The 23,367-nt window shown below is 44.1% G+C and overlaps 1 long non-coding RNA gene across 1 annotated transcript in view; it reads right to left on the reverse strand.

The window, feature by feature from the left end:
* Positions 1-545: 545 nt before the first annotated feature.
* Positions 546-23,367, reverse strand: part of LOC121662367 — a 45,348-nt gene continuing 22,526 nt past the window's right edge. The window contains exons 3-4 of the long non-coding RNA XR_006015266.1: positions 9,224-22,870; positions 546-586 (exon numbers count right to left, since the gene is read on the reverse strand). This is a non-coding gene — a long non-coding RNA (uncharacterized LOC121662367). The remainder of the gene's footprint in view (positions 587-9,223; positions 22,871-23,367) is intronic.

Raw genomic sequence — 23,367 nt, forward strand, 5'->3', positions numbered from 1 at the left:
CGGGGGGCGGTGCGGGGGGCGGTGCGGGGGGCGGTGCGGGGGGCGGTGCGGGGGGCGGTACGGCGGCGAACCCTCCCTCCCGCGGGCGGGCCGGCCGCTGGCACCGCCTCTGCAGCCCGCCCCGCCGCCTGCGTGCCGAGCCGCGGCTGGACGGACGGGGGGGGGCGGACGAGGAGGGGTGAAGGCACAGCTGTTGTGGTTTTAAGCTCAGCTAGCTATGAAGCAGCCGCTCGCTCAACTTCCCGTGGCTCCTCCCTTTCTTATCCCCTCACATCGGTGGAATGGGGAGGAGAATCGAATTAAAACTTGTATGCTGACATAAGAATAGTTTAATAATTGAAAATAAAGTAAAATACAATAATTATAATAACAGCAACAACAACAAGCGATGCACAGTGCAATTGCTCACCACCCACTGACTGAGCCAGACCTCCCCTTCCTGAAACCAGATCCTCCGCCCTTCCAGGTAACTCCCCCCAGTTCATATACCGGGCATGACGTTCGGTGGTGCGGAACATCCCTTTGGCCAGTTTGGGTCACCTGTCCCGGCCATGCTCCCTCCCAGTTTCCTTTGCACACCGCCTCCCTGGCAGAGCATGAGACAAGGGGAAAAAAAAAAAAAAGTCCTTGACTTAGGGTAAACACGACTTGACAAAATACCAAAACATCCGTGTGTTATCAACACCATTCTTATTCCAAATCCAAAACACAGCCCTGTAATAGCTACTGAGAAGAAATTAACTCTACCTTATCTGTGACCAGGGGCAACAGCCGAGAATTGCTCGTTTAAATTACTAGGCATCAGTGCCTGAAATGTGATATCTGTGTCTCTGCCCATGCACCTGAATACAATAAAAAGTATCCTAACTGCTTGAGGAGACCTGGGACCCTGTTCGTCACAGGCTGCCCTGGGGCAAATCACTCAGTGAAATCACCCACACCCTAGGATCAAACTTCAGATTGTTCCAACTGAACTGAACTTTGCAGGATCAAAATTCAAATTGTGCAGATACAAATCCTTCATCTGCAGTTGTCCTCCATAAGAAAGTTGCATGGCATTCTTCTGTGGTGTTCTTTAGGGTGAAACCAGAGGTCCCAGCGGTGCACAGCACCAGGACTCTCACCCTATTACAGCTCTGGGCCCAACTGCATACTTCTTCCAACCACACAGTTACCAAGGGATGGGATCTCGTGGTGGCTGAGACTGTATCTTCGCAGGGTCAAATGTTGGCTAAGATGAATATAAAGATAACATTTCGTCTGGTATCAGTGTAATCTAGAATTTTACCTTGGGAGACAAATCAGGTCCTAGCAAAGGATGCTTTATGGAAGACTACCTAAATTTACAAGGCATCTTTTATGATTCCCCTTAATAAGGGGAGCACATTCCTTCCTCTACACCAAATAACTGCCTGGAATTAAATGTGATAAAAGCAATTATGAATTCATGTGTATGGAGCTTTCATGCTTTTTCTACAGTAAACAAATTTTCATTTTGTTAAAGACAAATTCAGGAAGAAAGATTGTCTAAATTAAAATAAGATAGAAAAAGTTGTTCTAACAAACACATTAAAAGAATATTGTGGAAAGAATGAAGCGTCTACATTGTGTATGTGTATATATGTTCTTTTCCAAGTGGTTGCATTTGTTACAGATTTTTTGCAATATGGCATGAAGTCAGTCTCAGAGTTACTACGAGAGAATCACATAATCACAGAATGACATGAAGGGTGATTACTGACGCAGTTGCTGCCAGTTTAAAATTGGTTTAACATGGAGGGTTTTTTTCACTTATGAACAAATTGTGTTTCAGCTGAAGGCAAGAAATGAGATGGCAAATTCCAAAATATTTAAACTTCTCCACTGCTTATCTCACTGTTTTGTTGAAGTAATGCTCTTCATAACCATGTCATAGTGGAATATTCTTTTTTAAGAATATAATATTATATATTAATAATATTATTTTTAAAAAATATTTTATTTTCATTGTTTGTACATTCTCTGTGTTTGCTTTCTCATCACTAAAGTTCACACAAGCCAGGATTTGAAGTGAGTAGTCCTAAAAAGCAGGTTTTGTTTTTGCTTACCTGAACAACCAAGAAGAAGCTTTGATTTTATATTTATTTTTGTGTAGTCAGGGAATACCAAAGTGAACATGGTTTTCATAATTCAGCATAACTTTTCAAAACAGTGCAGAGTTAAAATGTACAAAACTGCTCTGGAACTCAGTGAAGGCCTGAAATGATTCCCTGAAACAAGAGTCAGCAAATGATTTTACACAGCAAGTAAATTTGAGAAAACTGTAAGTCAAGGAAGTGACTAAGATAAAATTTGTTGAGAAGACTGTTCTTTCAGCCCTGCAATTTTGCCTGGAATTTGGGTTTGCTATTCTTCCTGGTATTTTCTCATTCATATTCTTCTAGAAGTCCATGGATATCTCTGTACTTCTATGTGGATGTGGCAGAGACAGTGGTGAAGAGAGGATTGTAGCTCCAACTCCTGTCTGCCACTCGAAAGTCTGTCTACCAATACACAGAATGGTGAACAGGAGCTGTGCTTCATAGACAGCTCACAGATGGCACTGAACATCTGGGGATGACAGTGTTGATCTTGTGGAAGGACTCATACTAAATAGGATTTGGGTTTTGATGGGAAGTTTTTTGTTTGGTACTGAATTGATGAATCATGTGCAATGTTCAATTTGTGCAACTGTGACTGGCAGAGCTGCCCAAGTACAAGAGGTTTATTAAAAAGTTTTCTTTCTATTGGAAGCCAAAGCGCCATGGAGGCAAAATGTAAGGTGGTGATTTGTGCACGTTGTACTCCCTGCATGAAACATTTTCATCCATTCTCATTTTCTCATGGAACAGGAAACACTTTTAATCTCATCTGTATGTGTCTTTTGAATGTGGGCAAGGTCTGGGTAGGGGTTTTTTATTTGCTTTATACTCCATGTGAGATGGTGGCAATAGAAGAAAGGTAACCATCTGTACCAAAAGGTTTAATACTTTCAAAAGCAGCTTAAACTTCCTTTGTGATGTTTGCTTAAACACAGAGAAAGTAACTCAGAGTTTTGGAAAAGGAGAAAGCACAATACCCTGCTCCTTAGCGAGGGGGATGTTTCCATTTGCAAATCACAGCTTCCAGTTTCCTATTGCATGAATGATAAAACAAGGACATTTCCTTCTATTTTTCTATTTCTCTATAAATCTTTCAGCCTTTCTTTCTCAGAAAGGCGGTTTTCAAAAGTACAGGAGGGTATAACCCACCACGCATTTTCTTTCAGTGGCAGTAGGGTTTCCATTACATAGTGCTGTGCTGCTTGTAGGCTTGATAAAGGTGTGCAACAGGCTTGTTTAGTGTGTTAGACATAGGCTTTCTGCTATTAGGTTTTCACAAATCTCTCATACTGAGTGTTTCCCTTCTTCTCTCTCAATCTGCTGCTGTGTGAGCAAGCAACAAGTGGTTTCCTGCTATGCACACAAGGCAACATTCCTGAATGTAATGCAGCCTCTTGGTATGTTCCCAGTAGGCCAGAACATGTAAATATCCTCTAGTTTCCATTCTCTCAGCTGTTCCATATGAAAATCTGGATAACAACTTAGCAAACTTGGTACTTTCTTCCCTGTTTTTTCTAGCCAGTATGCATTCCTCATCTCATTAAAACAATCTGTATTGTGTATAAATATTTATTGTGTAGAACTGATTAGAATGCCTAAAAGAATCAATGTCATCTTTGTGTTTAACAGGGGTGAGATCACGTTAGTGTCCTTTGTACCTAGGACCTGGGGACATGGTTGAACGAGAGTCATACGCAGGTGCCCTAGTGAATGAGCACAGAGAAAATTGGTTCCATGTTTTTGTTTTGCTGGGGAAGGCAGCAGGAGAACAATGCAGCACTTTTTCTCTCTGGGAAGCAGGGTCTGTGTTGTTCCCTCTGGATTTATTCACTCCACACCCAAATATGTGCTGAGGTTTGACACATCCCCTGACCACACCAGAATGGAGCCCATCAGCTGTCTTGGCCTGGCTGAGAGACTGTCTTCCAGAGCTGCACAGTTGGAAGAAAAAGGGCAAGCAGGCGCTTATGGCTATGTGGAAGGGAATTCATACTGTTTGTGTTTTTTTAAACACTTAAGTCTGATGTTTGTCATCATGACACTTTGTGTCAATGCTTATATCAAATCTCGGAGGAGATAAATTCTTCTGTATCAAAATGCTCTCTGCTCATCTTTCAAGTAGCTGTAGCACTGTCATAGGTTAGCAAGCATAGTCCCGGAAGGGACGTCCTTGCTAAGGGGTGCTTACAGTTTCCTCTGGGAATTGATAGAACCTATCAGCTGGCCAGTTTGAATATGGAGAATTCTCTAAGCCACTTAAAGTTGTGATCACCTCTGTGATCCACATTTAAGAATAGACAAACTCCCCCCCAAGCTCTCTCTCATTTCCGGCACTGGCACAGGTGGCTGCGGGCCCCGTGTGGGGGCCAGCGGGCCCGGCCAGGCCCTGCCTGGGCCAGGCCGGGCCGGGCCACGGCCACCCTGGAGCCATGGACCTGTTCCAGCCATGGAACCCCCCCCGCTGCCTTGCCGTGGGCAGCCGGAGCGGCTCGGCTCTCCCCCCTCTCCACTGCAATAAGAAAAATTCAACATTCCAGCTGCAAAGCTGCAAGGCCGAGGTGAGATTAACCCTTTTATTGCTGTGAGGAGCTGAAAACCTGAGGGAAGAGAGAGAGGAGATGCTTAAAGCTGAAATTCTGTTGTGAAGCTATGATATATCAGAGTATCCCGTTGTAATTTCATGAAGATCTGGGGGGTGGAGTGTTCAACTCGTGAGCAAAAGCACCTGCGCTGAGATAGGCAGATGCTGACACAGCTGTAATTTCATGAGAAGTTTGGACAGGGAGAGATGGAAGTGATGAGGACTTTTGCTCCAAACGGGAAAGGAGAAAACCTCAGTCCCTAGAGATGAACCTGATGAGGACTTTTGCTCCAAATGGGAAAGGAGAAACCTCAGTTCCTAGAGATGCTCCCAGAGATAGTCCTAAAGATGAAGATGATGAAGACCCTTTGCTCCCAGGGAAGGAGAAGGGCCTCTGTTTTTGTTTCTGAACGGCTCAACCTTAAAATTGTACCCCAAAAAACTTCAAGAGTGGACCCTCGAAAGCAGTTGTGGGAAAAGCTGCAAGTCGGGGGAAGGGACTCCCATGCAGGCAGAGAGACTCCTCTTCCTAAATGGACTGAACAATATTTGGAAGTGGGCAGCTGTCTCGTGATACTGTTTTCATTCATAGCATGAGCAAGAAGAGACTTCTCTTTCTAAATGGACTGAACAAGGTTATTATGGAAGTGGTAAACAGACTGAACATCTTAAGAGTTGTCTTTTTACATTGTCAGTGGGAGAAGGGAGGAAGGTGGGGGGAGGAGGAGAGTTCTGAAGGTGGTATAATTTTTTTTTCCCTCTTTTAGGTCTGTTAATAAACTTCTTTATATTCTTTCAAGTTTGGTGCCTGCTTTGCATTTCTCCTAATTCTTATCTCACAGCAGATAAACAGTAATGAGTATTTTGGACCAAACCACTACAAGCACAAACCTCGTAGCAGGCCACTATGTCCATTAGAATTAAGCTCAAAAGAAAACATTCACATATGTTCCCGGTTCTTTTTTTAGAAGGTCTGTTTCTTACACACTTCATTAATGGATTTTTCCTTTCTTTTTATTTCCTGGGAAATCTGTAAAAGTTTAATGATTCCAGAAGAAGGACATATTAAAGACAACATGCACACTGAAATCCTCCATTTGTTTTTGTACAAATAGTTTTATTCAAAACTTCTGAATTATATATATTAAAAAAGCTCTTCCCTGTCAACAGGCCAAAAATATTACAATATTTTAAAACTATTAATTGTTTATGCCTATTACTTGACCACTCTAATTGCAGTCGTTTCTCTCAGAATATCTACTTGGGCTTTGCAGATTATATTTTTAAAAGTTGAGAGTGAAATATTCCTTTTAGTAAATCCATTTTTAGTTAATTGGGAAAAAAATGAATGCTCTGTTTGCATGTCTTCACAGATGGGGTGACATAAGGTAGCTTCTGACGCTGTAGATATTTAAAGCACAATGCAGCTGAGAACTAGAAGGTCTTTACTACAAAGAGCACTAAAAGGATTCAACATGAGATGGAGGCTTACACAAGGAAGACCTAGCTGGGTTGACTTTTTACTTCACAGGTACTAACTAGCTCAATTAACATTTTCTCTAATAAAATTGAGGCCTTAAAGGATGCTGATAAATCACCCAGATCCTCTCTCCTTAGTTAAAACTCTCTACAGGCTTATTTGCGGCTCCTTCTTGTGTATGACAGGCTCTCTTCTGGAAGTGGAGAGTGAGATTTTTCTCTAGGATTTAGTCAAGTTGCACTTGTATTCTTCTTATCTTGAATGCAGCACCGATTTACACACTGAGACAAGGTATTTCTGTTTCTTTATTCTAGTTTGTGCAAAGTATGAGCTAGGTGGTAACCCACAAAAGGCTGGCTCCCCAGTCATCAAAATTTTACACCATGTATACATTTTAGCAAACAAAGAAATCACGGTTCATTGGCTACAAGTTACACAGTTGCCTTATTAATTAGCATTATACCGTCTACTGGTTAAATTATTATCTCATTTGTCATAATAATTAGTCCACATGTGCAGATTTTTCTCTTCTTTTGAGTTGGTGGGTTTCTTTAGTTGGTGGGCTGTGAGTCAGTGATCCCAGTCTCCCTCTGCCAGAATTAAGTTTTACCCAGCTGGAGCTGGGCTCAGCACAGTTGCTGTGTTTGCTTTACTAGTTTCTTCCTTATCTTAGGAGTTCTGCCAAAAGTCCTTGTGGCACATAAATTCTGCTTTGTTTTTGTCCACTATCAGCAGTACATCCTTCTCCCCAAGCTTTGTCAACCTCCCACTAGCTCTGAGATCACTGAAGCATGTCAAGCCTTAAACCTTAACAAGGCAGTTATACCAACAAGTAGTTTGTCTTTCCTACACCTGGACATCATTCTGAAACCATGTTTTCTTGAAGAGAAGTGAGTGTAAGATGGGAGATAAATATTGCTTTATACCAGGCTCTAACATCTCTTGTATGAAAGCAGGTAAAGCCAGGTAGCAGAGATCATTATTTTAGGGCATTCCTTGGGCCTGTGTTTTCTGTCTTCTACACAGAGGCCTGGCCATATCTAGCCTGGAGAAATCCTGCGTGGTTTCAGCTGAGGAACAATATTGTGCCCCCTAACCTCCTAATCTTTCTGAGGCCTTATGTGATAGAGGAGACAAGCAAAAATACCCATTGCATCAGATTTTTATAAAGGAAGAGAGAGTCCAGTGTAAGGCAGCTGACTGGAGAAAGCCCTTTCTTAACTTGCAGTGTCATGCCAGGCCCAGCCCATAGGTGGAGAAAAGACACAGTCCTCTACAGGCATGACAAGTGTGTGCGGGCGTGTGACTGACCCTTGCACTGCCCCAAGCCTAAAGACAGCACTGCTGATTTACTGCAGGGACTCATTCACCTGGGTGGAGATCCACCAATGCTGCCACACAGTAAGCATCTACTTTCTAGGTATTTTGTTCTTTGTCTCTTTATCTGTGACCTGCTGTAATACCAGTAATAATACTTATGATACTGTCCCAATGCCTGTGTTAATGAAAGGAACTCCCTGATGGCTGTAGTTGGCCTCCTTAGGGTTAGAGGCAGCAAGCCATGTTACTCTTTTGTTGTGAGCAAGCTACTCTGCCCTAATTCAGCTCCTGAGTTTGGGCTAAAGTCCGAGAAGATTTTTCAAAAATGAAAAGCCAAAAATAACAAGTGAGATTTCTAAGCAAGGCTTAATAACTGCAGAAGCTCACCTCTTCTAATTATTGATACATTGCTTAAGTAAATATACCTATCTTGTAGAAAAACAGCCTTGTCCCCCTTGCCTGGAAAAGTTAATCCTTCTTCCACTCTCTGTAAATAACCTCTTTCAAGGCTTCCTTTGCCTGAAGTTGCATTGAAATGAGCACTGATAATAGGAGTCTGTTTCTGCCTTGGTTGCTCTTCCCTCAAGCCTTAAAAAACTTGCTTTTCTTGGTATTACAAGATGAGAGGTTCCCGGTTATACAATGTCTCCTGCCAAAATTCAGGAGGCTGATCGTTAGGGTAATGAGCTCCAGGTTGGTGCCAATCACACAGGGCAAATTTGCAGCAGTACTTGTCAGCTACCTCAGCATCTATCCAGCATGGTGCCAGCCCTGTCCTTCTGATCTGGATCCTTATGCAATGGGCAGAGCTGAAGGCTGAACTACTTCATCTACCTGTGAGTGAGCTATGGTTAACACAGGTTTAAACATGTTGAGCTGGGTATAGCTCAGTTAAATAAATCAATGGGCTAAGAGGATGGAGACTGGGAGCAGAACAGACAAGTTCTGCCACCATGCTCCTCAAAGCAATCCCTAGAGTGTATTAGGCAGAGGAGCTGTGAGATTACACCTCAGCACTCCTGCTATCACACAGGAGTGGCTGTAGTGCAATAAGTGGATGTGCAATGTGAAGAAAGTTTGCAAGTGGGCTTGGCTCACCTGGGCATTGTTAACTTACATCAGTGCCCACTCCCTTTCACAAAAAAATACAGACTTCTTTTTGCTTGCTTACATCTACCCATGTGGGACACATTCTTTCAATAAAGAGTTAAACCACATTGGTGTCCTTTAATATGCCCGCACTGTTTCAGAAAATGCTCTGAAATGGTGCTCTCTGTGAATGCTCTGAAATGGTGCTCCTGCAGAGACATCTCTCAGAATTTAGTGTATTAAACCCAGAACAAATAAAATCCTTCTTGTTGTAAGTTAGGAAACGTGTATGAAGCTTTGATACAGAGTCTCTCAGCTAGCACTACTAAGGGAAGATGATTTTATGGGAAGTTCCAGTCTGGAGAAAAAGTCTCACCAGTAAGTGTTTTTAGTGATTCCATGTAGATCTCTCCTACAGTGAAATAAAAATCCAACAGCCTACACTGGAAAGGATTCTGTTACTTGTAATCAACTGGTAGGAAGGAGGAACTTGTAGGAAGGAATACACCTACTGTAGAGAGAATCCTCCTAGTAGGCTTGGATGACTTGACATTGGGAAACACATGGGTCACAGCAATGTTAGGCAAATTGGTTTAATCATTCACTTGGAGAGCTTCAAATATCAATACTTACCATGGGGGTTCCTGGTATTCTGAAGTCCTGAACTTCCCCAGGTTTACTTGGAAGCTACTGATATCCTAACAGTTTGATGAAGTCCTCTAGAAGAACTTTGATTTTTAAAAACACCTGGAATATTTTAGAAAAAAAAAATTAAAATAACTTCTAAGAGAGGACACCTGTCTACCTGGAAGACTGTCATAATAGTGAGCTCTTCCACCACAAGTTACAACATCCGCGCAATCTCCAGCTTTATATTACTTTGGCCATCCTTTGCTAAGTAAAGCAAGTTGTTATTTCTAGACCTGTCTGTCAAGTGAAGGAGTTGTGAACTGGGATTCAATTTGCCCAGGGTCAGACAGACTGGCAGCAGCAGAACCTGAGTTTGAATCTGGGTATTTCTAGCTCCATGTCCCAAAAAATTTATAGTCTACAAGCCCAGAACATTTTTTTCACACTTGGTGACAGGTAGCTTCAGTAATCACTGCTCAGGTCTAATGAGAAGGTAGACTGTTGCATTTATGCTTTATCTGGCTGCTAGGCCTGTCTCCATATAAACAAGTTACACAGGCAGCAGGGCTTACAAGGAATGCTGAACAAAAGCCAGGGTTGTTTTAATTTAAAGAAGAGGTAACTTGGGGGTCATACGATCCTTGTTCATGTAATTACAGGAGTGCTTCAGGAGAGAAAGGTATTATCTGTTCTCTCTGCTGGATAAGATAAATGCAGCTGGCTGAAATTACAGGAAGGGAAATTTAGATTAGATGTTTTCCACTTGTTAAGATAGTGACACATTTGAAAAGATTGGGAGATGGGAGAAAGAAGGATATTCAGGCCGAAAAATAATAGGGATGGTTAATATGGTGTTCATGAATTCACACAGCTGGTATGGGCTAGATTAGCATCTTTAGCCTATGAAATATGGACTAGAGTAACACTCCATGAGATGTACAAGGCCCATGCAGCTTGCAAGGGCAATGGGAAAACAATCTTAAGATACCCCTCAGTCTGCACCTAGCCCCCTACCTCTGCCCCCTACTCTGAGGCATTATTTGACATTTCGGGGGGAAAAATACCATTTTGTAAAACCTTGGTCACCACTTTGACCAAATGCTGAGTAATTTACACATGTATTACCACCCCTGCTAATCACCCTCATATTCTGTAATGCTTACTGTCTTGTAGCCTTTTCTTTCCTGACTAAAGAAGGTTGTGACATTTTTCAACTACTTGACTTTCTAGGTTCCCCCCATACATCTTGTCTAAGATAACATGAATGTCTGTGAGAAAGTAACTTGTATTTATACCTAAAGATTTTTACAGTGGTTTGATAACAGGCAACTACTGCCAAGAGCAGTAGTCCTTTTTCACTGAGCCTTCTACATCTTGAGTGACTACCAAATCAATCAAAGATGCCTTAAGATTAAACATTGCAATGCAGCTCTGCCCCCTGTATGCCATGCAGAATTTCTTTCTGGGATCGTTGCACACTTGGGGAAGGATGAACAATGGTGAATGCTGTGCCATAACTCGGCTCTGCTGATCTTTTCATTATTCCTTCCCTGTCTGTGATGTTGGGGCAGCAACTCAGGTGTTCACCAAAGAGCTGCCCTTTGGTAACCAGGAGCTCTTCCCTCTGCTAGCAAAGAGAATGAAGGAATCCTCTAGTTAGAGCAGGCAGGATTTGAAAGGGACAAATTGTGTTGTTAGTGTTGAATCACCAAACTATGGCCTTGTTTGCCTGCTGGCAGGGCACAAGTATCACAGGGAGCTTCTGCCAATGGTAACAATGAGTACAACATTTTGTGAAGTCTCTCTTCCTGCGGATTCACTCTTTTGGGCATATATCATGCACTACTGTTAGTATTTCCCATCTGCCATTTGTGTCCTGGTAGATACCTTTGGCAGGGAAAAAAAGTGCCTAGATGAGTGAATTACTGGCCAATGCTGAGTGCTGCCCAAAGAGATGTACTTCTCCCTATATTTGTCTTGGAACGAGCATAAATAAAGTTCCATTAAATTAATTTTCCCTGAGACCTCTGTCCTACATTTGTTTGAAATTAGCTAACCAGTTCAAAAGATGCTATGGGAAGCAGACAGATGAACAAACAGATAACAGGTACCATAACCCCATAAGCTTTTGTTTTCTTAGAAAACTCAGCTAAAATAAGAACTGTTTAATCAAATTGTTGCTGCTTGTGTGTTGGTCAAGTTAGGCACTCAAGAGAAAGCCTGCACCTAAAAACCATGGGTGACAAATCCAACAGACTCCTTGGGTCACACAATAGAAATATGTTTATGTTTTAATATTTATAGTATTTGTATTTATATCTTTGATGAATATAAATTCCCTGTCCAGGCTGATGTGATTGTGATTCAGTGTTCTGCACTGCTCTCAGTACAGCTTCAGCAGACTGTGGGTAAAGGAGATGAAGACACCCTTGTGGCTGAAGGGCAGGACTGAGTACAGAAAGACTGGGACTGGTCCCATCTGTGATGTTGCCTTCTTTTGGGACTAGAGAGAGGAGCTAAGGCAATGGGTCTCAGGATATGACAAGAGGGGAACCACAGAACCTCAGTACAAAGTATTTCCTTCCAGGGCACCTTTATTAGCTTCCTTGCCACATGATTCATTGACATGTTAGAAGTCGAACATCGACTTCTAAAAAAATATTGCTTAGATTGAACTGTGAACTTTTTGGTTCACTTTGGTCTTACTACTTTGCTAGTAAGCGTTCTCCACATTTTGATTTCTCATGGGGTACACAGTACTTACATTAACAGTTTTGGGTGGTCTGTACTGTACCTCATTTACTGCAATATGCTCTAGTCTTTGAAAGCATTCCACTGTGTTCATTTTCAGGGTGGCTTTCATCCTCCAGTCCATATGAGTTTTCCCCATAGTTGTCCAGTCTATCACTGCAATCTGATTTGAAATACATAGTGCCATATCCTAAGGATTATTCCAGTACCTAAAGGGAGTTTTTGACTAGTGATTTGTCTTGTCTTAGAGAAGATCTTGGGGGCTTGAGACCCATTAGTTGTAGGCAGAGTTGTGTGGTGTGAATACTATAATCTGCCAGATCTTCTATGGGCTCTGATCTGTAGGAAAACCCATGATTTTAATGGCTGTTGAGACGGATTGTGTCCCTCTGTTCACTTCCACTACCTTCCTCTGCTAGATCTCCAGCCACACACTTTAGCCGGATTAAAATGCTGGAGTCTAACTCTTGCGAAGTCTTGTTAAGTATTCCTTGGATCCCAGAGATCTTCTGGCTTTATTAATTTCAAACACGGCTTCCTGAAGAGTATAAAAGACCTTTGACAATTTCTTTTTGCCAGGTTACCTCAGTGCACATAGCATAATGAGTCTTTCCATGTATTTGAATATTTCATATCCAGAAGAGACCCTTGGTAAGGTATTTGCAAATCCTCAGGCTGCATCAAGTGCAGCTGTATGGCTTGAGGTCCATAGCCTCAATACAAACATTACCTTTGTGATATACATGTTCCATTAAAAAATGCATTCCCTGCAGGAAATGCAGGGAGAATGCAGGAAATGCAAAAAGGATTCCTGTCATGCCACCAGATGATTTGGTAGTTGTGTGTCATCAAAAGCCTGCAGTATTTGTTTTCTTTAGAGATCAAAGCCATTACTTAAGCAAGTTACTTTAGCAATAATCACATTCCCATAATGGGAAGTAGAAGGATTTTCCATTGTACTCTGCTTTTGCTAACATCCAGTGCAAATCTGTTTGCCTTTCATAGGTGTGTCTAAAGAACTGCCGGATGAGTTCTTTGGAAAAGCTGAGCCTTTATATTTTACCTACAGAAAACAGTGATCTTCTCGTGGTATCAAGAGGGCCACTAACACATTTACAAATACTCACTTGCAAAGAGACACAACAATCTTCCATCCAATTGAGAAAATCCTTTCAAACTCAAATCCAAGGTGTGAGTCAGGTTTATTAATCTGAGCTCATTGATTGAAAGACTTTCCCCATTCCAGCAGGGGGATGGAGGGACAAACCTGAGTGCCTCAGGAATACCATTCTCTTCTTTTTCCATCCAGTTCCAACAAGCCCAGGCAACCTGCGGAAATTCAGGCCTTCCTTGATGTCTCATTCCACACAGCTCACTCCTGAGGCAGCTAGGCTGGCTGGCTATTTTGTGGCCACTTCAAATGTAGTAGATGCATTCAACAGAGTTCTTGACCAGCTAAAAAGATGAATGTGAATCTGACATCTTTGGGTCCTGGATTTATAAAGTAGTGGTGTGTCTGTCTAATTTCATGTATATGACTACCTGCAGTGGGACTGAACCGTATGTCTAGTAGAGACTGAGAGGCGGCCGAGAGACATTTGGTTTATTGCCATGCAAAGAGCAGCCTTTTCGTATTGAGTGTAACACTCACTTGCATCTGTGATTTGATCAGGTCATTTAACTTCTCTGCCTTGGTTGTTTCATCTGAGAAGTCAGATTGCTAGGGCTTGCATTTTTGACAAGTGGTGTAGGAGGATTAATTCATGAGCGTGCACCCTGGACTTTAGACAAGTCTACCAGTATGAAAAACTATAATTAGGAATTGCTTGTCCTGCCCTTGAAAACACTAGCTTTATCCTGAGCACAGATGACTGTTTGCCACTAGTACTTAAGGCAGTGAAGGCTGAATGTGCTCAGTAGGATCAGAATCAGACTAAAAATTTACTTTTAAGACAGCCATTGAAAATCTGAAGTTTGGGAAGAACCAAGAGAGACTCCAAAGGCCGAGGCAGGCAGTGATAGCTTTCCATCATTTCCAGCAGGCTTTGAACAAAGCTTGTATCTCCCACAACTGTCTCAGTTATCACTTCATCACCATACATACTTCTTCATCTTCTGCTTCTCTCAGAAAACAGGAATCCAGAAAGTTCTTCAAGCCAGAAGAGAATATTTCTGACATCAAGGAAAGGGAAGAAAACAGCATGTTGCTTCTGCACCAGCTATCAAAAATATAGCATTCTAATTAAAATATATATAAATGGAAAAGAATTGTGAAGGATTGGACTGCATACTTGTGGAATTGAGCAGGTTTTTTTCCTTGGGCTGATTTTTGAGTTGGATTTGAACTTGAGATAATTAGGGAGTTGTAAAGCTGGCTTGATGGAATTCTAAGAAGTCAATATGGCAGTGGATTAAAAAAATCAGGTTTTTGGAAACAAAACAAATAAGGATTTTTGGATTTGAGGAAATCAGGAGCAGCACATCTGTTCCACCTGTAGGCGCTGGATCCACATAGTGATGGTGAGTGAAAAATGACAGGCAAGGCCCACCAACACCCTTGGTTGTTCAGGTAAAACCTGCTTTGGAGGAAATTGATTCTCCGTTCTAGAGCATTGCATTGTCCATTTCATGACTTCAGCATTCCTGGTGAGAATTTTCTGGAAATAAGGGGAAAGAAGAGATAGCTGACAATCTCTTTTCGGATAAAAGCCACTCTGGCTTTTAGAACAGGCATCTAGGGTGCAGAGGAAGGTGTATGCAAATGGTGAAAACTAATGCTGAGGGCTGTAGCACAGGAGCAGGTGAGAGCTGCTTTACCCAGTTGCTGATGGAAGAGTAAGGCTGAGGCAAAGAGTAGGGGGAGCAAAGGTGGTAACAGCAATTAATTTGAGGGGAAAAAAGCGGAAAAAAAATTCGAATGCAAAATTATGCTACTTGGCTAGAGCATTCTGTCTGCAAAGGGTGAGCCTGGTTAAATGTGGCATTTGGCCAAACGGTAGGAAGGAATGAGAGTGGGGCAGGTAGGAACTTCCTACATCTTTCCTGTTGCTTCAAGTAATACGAAATGTCAAGTTTGTGCCCCCATCTCATTGATGAAGTATCGGCTCCAGGTCATGGGCAGGGTGGTAATTAACAATTAGCTGGGAAAAGAACAATATTAATAAGATAAATGATTGCTAAGGAGATAGGGAGCGTGAGTGTTGGGATGTATGGCAGTGAGGCTGGGACTCTTTGCCGATAGGGCAGCAGTGCCACAGAGCAGAGAGCAGGGGGACTGAAAGCTCCAGTGCAGGGATATGGGTTTAGGTGCTGTGGGAAGCCAGGGCTGTGAGGAGTAAGAGATAGAATTTGGTTGTGAGGAAATTAGGTGGTATGGGAGACAGTGGACATTTAGAAGATGCATGCTGATGTTGATTTTTGGGGAGGGAAGAAAGAGAGGTGAAAAGTTTGAAAGGAGGTCTGGTGTCTGACTTTGGAAAAGAGCAAGAAATTGTAGATTTACATGAGAAGAGAGGACGGGAGTCTTCCCCTGGTAGCCAGTTTTCTATCCACATCTTCAGTGTGTGATGCCAGGCATATGCTCCCTGCCTCTTGATGCAAAGCTTCCCTTCTTGCTCTGTCCTCCCAGGTACCTTGGGGCTGTTGCTCTCTTAAGTCTTTCCATCCCTTCATGTGACACTTCCAGCCTGATATTAGCCCAGTAGGCTGTGCAGCAGCCTTGTGTGGCAAGCTGCCCCAAGAAACCAGCCACAGAAGAAGAAAACACCATATTCCCCATGCTTGGTGATACAGCCCACTGCATAGCAGACCATGGCTGTTACCATGGTGCTGCACCAGAAGAGTGGCTGTCTCTGGTGTCACACTCTGGCTGGACACACTATACTTCTGTCTTGTGTCTTTTTCAGTTCTGGCTCCTGTTCTCTGTGGGAAGGAATGGTGTTTTCCTCTGTTTAGAAAATCTGCTGAGAGACCTGCCAGCTGAGACCTACCAGTTCTGACCAAAGGCAGTAATGATCTGTTCACACTGGCTAGGCTCACTCTGTCCCAGTGAAATGGGCTTGTCCCCATTTAACTTTCCACCTGTTGTTTGCGACTGATGGGTGCTCACTGCCTGGGCAGAGCTGGGGAGGGATGTGGATGTGCCCATCCATTTCCAGCTCTCTGCTGTTGACACCCATTGCAGATTTGTTTAAGCAGAGGAAGCAATCCTGCTAGTACTCTTCTTCAGAGCAATGTTGTTTCTGTTTTTGACTGCAGCATTTCAGCCAGAGGCTGCTGTATGAACATGCCAAAGTTACAGGCCATAATTATCTCATTTTGGGGAGGAGAGTGGGGTGATGTGCCTGATGTTCGCCCAGCTCTGAAGCCTGCTTGTTGCATGTCAGTGCAACCCCCAACTGTAGCTGCAACAGTCCTTCTCTGACTCGGGTTTTCCAGGTGCTGATAGTCCTATAAAAAGCTGCTATCTACCCTACCAAAAAAAGGCCATTGAATAAATGTTCTTTTCCCCTCGTGTCTCACTGACTTTGTATCTGATGTGCAGTCTCAGTCCTCTGAACCATCTGTAGCAGGATAAAGAAGACCCTAATGAAAAAGGCAAAACTATAGAGGAGACTCAACAGGAGTATGTGAGGGTCTAAGGAAGCCAAAACCACAAAGCCACCATATCTTGGCTTGAAATGTATGCTTCCCTTGATGATAGCATACCATACAGTTACAGTATTTGGCATCTCCTTTTGGAGGTCAAGACCAGAAAGATTTCTGTGAGACCAGCTAAGGTTTCTGTAGAAAGAATAATGCTCTGTAGAATCACACATATTGTTCAGGAGGGTAAAAGACCACCTGGAGCATTCCTCTTCTGCTCAAATACACTATCTCCTCACCTTGTGTTTGAGTGCACTTTTGAACATCACTGCTGATATTTATGCAAAACATTCTTTTCTCTTGTGGCTGATAGTCTAGATGGACTACTTTGCTAATGAATCCATCTGGTTATCAAATGCAGGCACAAAGTAGGGACGGTAGAAGGAATCAGTGAGTCTAGGGCAGATGGGGCTCTGAGTGGAAGACTCCTAAGAGTAGCCATGCTTAGGCACAGGTTTTTCACTTATTTTGAGATGGCCTTTGATAATCTGATGCAACAGATGAGCATATGGTTGGCTCCTTCAACCTGAGAAAGAAAGGTCTCTCTTTCCTTACATTATCCCCTTGCTTTTCTGCTAGGCACTGTATCCACTGGGAAAGATCTGAGGAGATGTGCATGCCAGACTGACTTGTGGAGCTGATGATTCTGGTGTGATGCATGCTCTGTAGTACAAGGCGGTTAAGCTAGGGCAGAGTTAATCTTCTCAGTAGCTGTTAGAGACCTGTTTTTTTGATTCAGAGTGAGAATGGTGTTGATAACACACGGATGTTTTGGTTTTTGCTAAGTCATGTTTATCCCAAGTCAAATACTATTTTTCCCTTGTCTCATGCTCTGCCAGGGAGGAGGTGTGCAAAGGAAACTGGGAGGGAGCATGGCCGGGACAGGTGACCCAAACTGGCCAAAGGGATGTTCCGCACCACCGAACGTCATGCCCGGTATATGAACTGGGGGGAGTTACCTGGAAGGGCGGAGGATCTGGTTTCAGGAAGGGGAGGTCTGGCTCAGTCAGTGGGTGGTGAGCAATTGCACTGTGCATGGCTTGCTTTTTTTTTTTTTTAATTATCATTGTTATTATTTACCATTATTATTTTATTTTACTTTATTTTCACTATTAAACTGTTCTTATCTCAACATACAAGTTTTACTTTGGTTCTCCTTCCCATTCCACTGGGGTGAGGGAGGAGAGGGGAGGAGGTTGAATGAGCAGCTGCATGGTGCTTAATTTCCATCTGGGCTTAAACTGTGACACAGTGAAAGAACCCTTCCCTCATATTCTCCCAAGGCCAAATCTATTCTTGCCATATGGATGACATTGTAAATACACCAAAACATGATTCTGTTCTTTACCCTTTATGCAGCAAATTGGGGGAAGGGAAAGATTTGATCCCTAGAAACCTCCATCTAATGATCTAATGTGGCACAGATCCAGACAGAGAAACAACACTGAGCTCCTGGGAACTGGCTGAAATTTCCTTTTCCCTGCCTCCACTGCTGGCATTCCCCTTGCTGGAATATCCTGAACTCCTAGACCTGGCCTCCTGCTTGCCTGTCATGAGCAGGATGGAGGGCTTTCCCCCATCCAGAGAGAAGGCCAGGTTGTACCCTTAGTGCTGGGAAGCAGCAGGAGCAGGACTTGGTAGCCCAGGAACAGCTGACTATTTCTCTGTCACTTTTGGAGATGCTTGGGAAGAACATGGCCAACATCAGTCTGGCTGGGACCCTTCCTCATGGTCTTCACTCTGGCAAACTTTTAGTAGGGTCCCTAGGTTACACCATGATTGCTGCATTGGGCTGCCACTTTTGGAGGGAATTGGCAAGGAAGAGATTTAATGACCTGTCTCTACTGTGGGCTCATCAGTTCCACAGGAACATGCAGGAGCTGTGGTTGGTTGTTGGGGAGGGGATGGCAGCCTACTCAGAAGGTTGCACCCACTACAGATGGGCTGATTTCAGGACCCTGCAGCCCTTTCTAAAGAGAAGGCCAAAGAGACAGTATTGCAAGACATGGGGAAAAGCAAGGGTTAAGAATAAGAGAGGAGGTGACAGCCGAGACCATGAGGTAACCAAGAACCTTCCAAAGCAGGGATATTCAGCAGGATTTTCTGTGTTCTTCTGTGTTTGACCTGGGCTAATAAGGAGATTTCTAAAGACTCAGCAGGGGAGGTGCTGTGAAGTCCCTCGTTTTAGAAATAAATATAAAATTGGAGATCCCCATACTCCGATGGATGGAATAACAAATGTTTGCGATTTCCCATCAAATGGTCTATTCTGGCCAGTTACAGGGCTCCCCAGACAGGGAATGTTGGTCATTTCCTTCCCTCCCATTGAACATATCAGATGGAGGAGGGAGTGATACCTCAGGATTTTTTCCTGGGCATAGCAAGACTAGAGAATTGTCCATGAGGGAAGGAGCAGGACAAGAGTTAGTTAATCCATAAGAGGGAAGTTTCCCAGAGCTCTGGGTATAAGGCCAAACAAACTTGAAAACCTGTGAGGAAAAAGCCAAGTGAAGAATGGTGATACTGGCGTGGCTTGCAGCATGCGCCTTCTCGCAGTGAAGCTGGCTAACTAGCCAGTGTGCTCACTGGCCAATTCCATGCTGTGGCTGTCACCCTGAGACTCAGTACAAGGATTTATACCTGACTGTTTTTAAGAAATAATAGGAAGGTTACCATCTTTATACATGCCCAGTTTTTATTAGTCTGCGCCTCACCTCCAAGTTTGTTGTTCCCCTTGTGCTGTTGCAGCTTCTTTTCCACCCTTAATTCAGAAAAAAATGGTTGTGATGGTGACTATGTTTTTCTGAGTAAAACAAGAAAAAAAAAATGTTTTCCCAGCTGTGTCCAGAAAACCCAGACACACACAGGAAAATCCAATAAATGATTAACTCAGTCTTTCCATCTGTAGATAGTGGTGTTTCTGGTTAGGTTTTTTAAATTATATTATTATTTTTTTATATCGCTAGCCTTCTTCTCCCTCAAGACAAAAGACAGTCTCTTTGAATTGAAATGCAATGTCCTGAGAAATTTTCTGTGAGTACCTGAATGATTGTTTACTTGTGGTTTTCTGCCTTTTGAATAAGGAAAGATTATTTGGAAGTGAGTTTCCTGTACTACTTCCCTGTGAGAGGAGCATAATGAGCAAGACAAGAACTTTATGGGCAAAAAATTACAGAATTTATTCATTGGTTACTCTTTGCAGAGCACTGATTTTGAGGTAGGATATTTTCAGCTGTGAATTTTTAAACCAGACAATTAAGTTGTCTTAGAAAGTGGTGGGAAGAGATTGGTGCCATCTGGCTGGAGCAGGCACTGACACGGCAATTCTCAATCCATGCATCCAACTATGTGCTGCCCTGTTGATGAGAGAAAGCACCCTATGAGCCTGTATTGTGACCAGAAGCAGGTTTGACCCATCTGTTAGAGTCAGAAAAACAGGTTTGGTTTGCTGTCCTGTTCCCACTCTGGTGGTCAAGTGTGGGCTTGCTTGACAAGCATACCTTGGCAGTCCTTGACACTGCCTGTCTTACCCATTTTCCTGTTTATTGATCTCCTGTTTTCTGCTCAAGGCTCTTTGCAAACAAGTAGTCCACCACAACTACTTTTTTGCCCTGGGTACCAATTTTGCTACTGGGCATACCCAAACTTGGTATTTTCAATACTGTTACCTGGGCAATCTCAGTTTAGCATTACTAGAGCACTGTTGGCCTTGCAAGCTCCGCTCCCCAAAATACCCCCAGCAACTGCCTTTGCAGTTTGGCCACTTCTCACACAAATCCCCCTTACCCAAGCTGAGTGAGATCCAGCTGTCCCTCGTGGTGCTTTCACACTTCTATCTGCCGCAGCCATCAGCTTCTGAGACTGTCTCCCATTTCCCATGCCCTGCTCAACCTCAGCCCAGCACCCATGCACAAGCATGTCACCTGCCCAGTGTTGGCTCCCTGCTCCCTATCACTGCCCATGGCTGGGGAATTCAGGGCAGCTTAGCCACTGCACAGGCTGGACTTGACTGTTTGCCATCTTCACACTGGCTGAATGCCTGTGTGGGTTTTTGGATTTTTTTAATTTCTATTTGGGTTGTGTAAAAACACATTCTGTACGCTCAAAACTAAATTCTTAAGTGATTAAGAGTGCTCTCTAACTGTGATATGTAGCTCATAACTACTGTCAAGCTGCCAGGTTTTGTGTCAGCTTTTGGTGACTTTTAGATTTTTTTACCTGGAAACTTATATCAAGCCTTTGGACTAAAAATACAGATTTCCTTCACAAATGTACTAAACCCACCACATTTGCATGATTTCCCATTCACAGAAATGTTTTAGGATTTAATATGACCCTTCTGCAGAAAACAATGATCAGTGTGTAGAAACGCCAGTTTGTGCCAGTGTCAGGACCCCATCACTTTCCTTGCAGTGAAGCTAACCAACAGCTAGATGCCCATATAGCAGGATCACCCTGCCCCAGACTGGCAAATGCTCTCCTTTCCCAGTCTTTCAGCACAGAGCATATTCCTGGCAGCCTAAATGTCTGGGTAACTCAGGCCAGATGCCTGGATGAGAGAGAAAAGGTCAAATTTTTCTGAACACAAATAAGGGGGAAAAAGCTCCGAACTGGAGTGCAGTGGCTGCATCCTCCACCTAGGTGCCCAGGGCAGGGAGATGTGCCTTGCAAGGGACATCACCAGCCCCCCACTCCCATCCTACTTTTGCTCCCAGCTGCCCCTGGCCTGCAGTCGCATGACCTCAGCCTGTCAGGGAAGAGGCAGGCAGAGTGCATCAACTCCTTGGAGACCCAGGCGCTGGGTGGTTTCTTTTTCCACTGCATTAGCCAGCTCAGATGTGGCACAGATGGGGAATCTGCAGCCTGTGCCCCCACACCGGCTCCTGGGGCCTCAAGGGTGCCTGACAGATGGGACAAAACCCTGGCGGGGCTGAGACATGTTTGGCATCACAGCTGTGGCTGGGGGAGAGGGGTGAAGCCCTTCAGCACATCATCCAGCCCTGCCTGGCAATCCGGCCACAGACGATGGGCACGGAAGAGCTGCATCACTGGGACCTCTTTGGGACCTGTGCCAGCTCTTTCACAGGATGGAAAGACAGGTTTTCACCCACCTGTTCCCAGAGGACAGAAACAACTGGATTGGAGTGCTGCTGAGCAGGGCAGGGGGCAGATCCTGTGCTGCTCCTGGGATGGATAAAGACAGCCTATGGTGCTGGGGAGTAGGAGAAAGGCTTAGGATGGGGAGAGGGGAAGTTGTAGGGAAAGAGCAGAATGTCTTCTGAAATACAGTGTACACCACTGAGGCACCCACATGACAGAGGTGGTGTAGCCTGCTGCTGGGTGATGTGGGTGTAAAGCAGGAGCATTACTGCTTGGGTAAGTGTGGAGCTGGAAGTGGTGAGAAAGAGTAGGTTCAGGTTAGGAGAAGCAGTGTGGACTCTGCATGCCACAGCCCTGCTGGGAAGAGCATGAGGAGGTGCTGCTGAATGAGCTCCCAGACAAGTTGGAAGCGTCCAGAGATGGTGCTGCTACTCCTGTCTTATTGCCAAACACGGAAAGCTTCAGGCCAGGGTGCTTCACACATTATGCCTGGACTTACTTTTATCCTGCCAGAAATGGATTTGTTTTTTGCCATGGGGCTGTAGAAAGGCTGAGATTGCCCACGGCTGGCAGGGAGCGTGGCTCTGGCACTGAGCTGTGAGGCCAGTGGGGAATAAGGCAGGGCTACACTGTCCCCTCAGCCACAGAGGTGCTGCTTTGTCTGGGTGTGGTACACTTATGTCAGTGACTTCATGGGACGCGTTTCTACCGCCAGCACTGTCCGAAGCCTTTCAGAAGAGCACAGCATTAGAAAACAACCTTTCCTACCTAACACACAGCTGTTTTTACCCATGCTCAGGATGAAATAAACATACAGTGTGTTCAGTGACTCCTGGTCCTCGGAGATTGTTCCAGAAAGCCTATCCACAATTTTGATGGGTTAAAACCAAAGAAGTTTTCAGCTGCTGCTGAACAAAACACAAATATACTGAACCTACAGAAACTGGCATCCTTTATGCAGTCTGCCAGCTACTTGTGCAGTTAACTCCTCTAATGGGCTAATGAGATTTGGGGGGTATTTTCCAAAGCACAGCTTTTGACAGGGAAACCTCATTTTTATTTCAAAGAAGAATGCGCAGAGGTCCTAGTTAGAGAAATTCTAATGATGTGGCTGAGTGCTCTAAAACCTCACGACGCAAGAGAGCTTCCAGCGAACTGTGAAAAAAACAAAAGTGGAAAATCAGTTCCGAGTGTTCAGATGGGGTTACTCCGAAGACATCTGCGCTCTTCTGCTTTTTGAAGTCGGACTGAGAGAGAAAGCCCCAGGGCTGGCAAAGGCTTCTGCTGTTTCTTTTTTTGTTCTTCTTTTTTTTTTTTTTTCCCCCTAGCAACTGCGAGCCGCACTGAGGGGATTTAGGAGCAGAGTACGGCATGTCCCAGCCTCCGCGGGCTTTCGACGTGCTCCTGCCCAGCGCCACTGCTGCGGGCACGCGGTCTGCGTTCTGCTTTTCACTCTACTGCTTTGCTAATCCTGAAATAATTCTTTTTTTTTTTTTTTTTTAAATCTTTTCGAGGAGCACGTGGTGCACTCTGCTCCCCTCCCCTCCATCGCGCCCACCCCCGCCCCCACCGCCCCTGCCCTCCCCTCCCAGGCCGCCGCCCCGCCCCGCCGGGCCCGGCCCGGCCCCGCCGCCCGGCCCGCGCCGCTCCGC

The sequence above is a fragment of the Corvus kubaryi genome, unplaced genomic scaffold, assembly GCF_017639235.1.
Source record: "Corvus kubaryi isolate FWS band 111438036 unplaced genomic scaffold, C.kubaryi_AGA036_p1.0 37249, whole genome shotgun sequence".
Taxonomy (NCBI): Eukaryota; Metazoa; Chordata; class Aves; order Passeriformes; family Corvidae; genus Corvus; species Corvus kubaryi.